This window comes from Etheostoma cragini, chromosome 3 (genome assembly GCF_013103735.1).
Source record: "Etheostoma cragini isolate CJK2018 chromosome 3, CSU_Ecrag_1.0, whole genome shotgun sequence".
In the NCBI taxonomy this organism is placed as follows: Eukaryota; Metazoa; Chordata; class Actinopteri; order Perciformes; family Percidae; genus Etheostoma; species Etheostoma cragini.
In genome coordinates this window covers 7189871-7192365 of record NC_048409.1, presented here as the reverse complement: position 1 = coordinate 7192365, position 2495 = coordinate 7189871, and positions in this window count along the sequence as shown.

Here is a 2495-nt window from a genome sequence, read left to right as displayed (position 1 = left end):
GGGAGAAAACCGGGACGACAACACAGGGAAGGCAAAACCGGAAAATAACCCCAAACAAAAACCCCAACCCACAACAATTTGGCTTAAAACACAGCTTTTCCTAAATGATGGATCCTAAATACTTATACTCTTTAATAACCTCAACTTCCTGGCTGTTTATACTAGTATTAATAGTGTTAATGACATTATGCCTTAAATTAATACACATGTCTTTAGTCTTTGTGACATTCCAGTCAAGAAAAGCATCCGGACACCATGTTTGAAAATGGTCGATGACCGGGCCGTGTGAAGTTTCCTCATTGTTCAGTAAGCTGACAATGACCGTATCATCAGCAAACTTCACAAAGTGACGATTTTCTGTCATAAAGCGACAGTCATTGGTGTACAGAATATATAGGAGTGGGGAAGAACGCACCCCTGTAGTGAGCCAGTTGATGAGAGGGCCAAGTCAGAGAGATTACCATTTACTTTTAGTCACTGGGATCTATTTTTAAGGAAGTTCAATATCCAGCCCACAAGGTTTGCCTCCAGTTTGAACTGATACAAGAGCTTCTCAACTAGTAGGTGTGGTTGAGTGGTGTTAAAGGCTGGCAAGAATCCCATAAACAGTAGTATGAGATGATTTTTGTTTCCCTCAATGTGTTTAAGGATCAAGTTGGGAACTGTCATGGTTGCACCTTGGACCCCTCTATTGAGTCTATATGCAAACTGAAGTGGGTCGAGGAGGCTATTTGTCCTAAATGTCAATTCACTTTTGATCAGCTTTTCAAAGGACTTGTGAGCTGGCTGTGCTTTTTGAGAAATTTTTGTCAGGTCCATCTGCAGATGCTACATACAAAGTTTAGTGCAGATTGGTTTGCACGGTCTAGCAGAAGATAAATCAGAATTTTATGCACATAAAAGTATTTTTTTTTAATGTGTGGTTCGGAAGTTATAGTGCCAAAATGCATAGCTCTGCTATAGCCCCACATAGTTGTAGATGTTTTTTTGTTCGAGGTCCTTGCAGGGTTCTGGACCAGTCCCGAAAATGGTTTAGGCTGTAACAGGAGTTTTAGGTGGAGAAAAATAAAAATAATCCTAAAAATAATCCTTAAAAAAAAAAGAATGCTGTGTAAACGCGTAGCTTTGCTACCTCGGTTCCCAGCCCCCTTGGGCTTGGACCCCTTGTTAAAGCTGCAAGCAGCGTTGGAAGGGCCCTCATTGCTCAACTTCACTAAGGGCCATTCTGGAAATGAGAAGTTTATAGACATGCTTTTTATGTAAGAGAAAAGTCAAATGTCTTTGACAGTATTATTGTATGTCTTATAGTAACAATAATAATAATGGATACTTTATTAGTCCCGCAAGGGGAAATTAGAATTTATACTCTGTCGTTATTACATGCAGGCCTGAATTACACACACATGCCCAATACCGATGCATGCATTAATGGAGAGATGTCAGAGTGAGGGGGCTGCCCTCGGACAGGCGGCCCAAACTGGCATCTCTCCAGCTACCAGTCCACCCCCATACTTTGGTCCGTACGGGGATTGAACCTCCAACCCTTTGGTTCCCAACCCATCTCCCCACTGACTGCTTAGAATGCTACTGCCATAAAGTTTCCCAACTTACATTTTGGTCAACAAAGAGTCCTAAAAATGTCAGAAAACTGTTCCGTATTGATTGATTGATACACACACAGACAAATTCCTCTCACCCAGTTGCCAGTTTGCATAGAGCACTGTAGCTCAAACCCGCTCTCTAAGCTCCTCTCTCTCTCACACACACACACACACACACACACACACACACACACACACACACACACACACACACACACACACACACACACACACACACACACACACACACACACACACACACACACACACACACACACACACACGAGATGAGCAATAATCATAACTGACCTTAATATGAACCAAACAGAAAAATAAACCGTAAACAAGAGGCAGATCTCTGAGTTTGAAAAAAGGAAATCACAATCTACCTTAGTGGGAGACCTGGCACTTGGAGAAGGAGGCTAGCTTCTCGTAGCCAGGAGTGTAGGAGCTGGTCGCAGGCTGCAAGGTGGTCATCAGTCATTGTTGATCTGTACTTGGACTTGATGACTTACATGTGCGAGAAAGCAGACTTACACAAATAAGTTGATCCAAAAAGAGCTGTCAGGGTCAAGGCACTTCTTGAGATTGGGATAATTCTCCTCCACTAGTAGTTTCCAGACCACTACATGCTCTCCTGGTTGAGCAGATGTTGATCTGGCTTTGCTCTCAATTTTGCAATGTCAGAATCTCATCCTCAAGAGCGGAGCTTTCCAAGTCAAAAAGTGATTTAGCAGCAATGTTACCAAATTTCATTAGTGCACCAAATGGATAACACAAATAGGTGGCTACAGGCTTGATGGGTGCAAAGTCAGTAAACGCCTCTCAAACTCTGACAAGATGCTCTAAACATGCTCCTTATAACGTGCACTGTCAAGATGTGTCACACCTTTA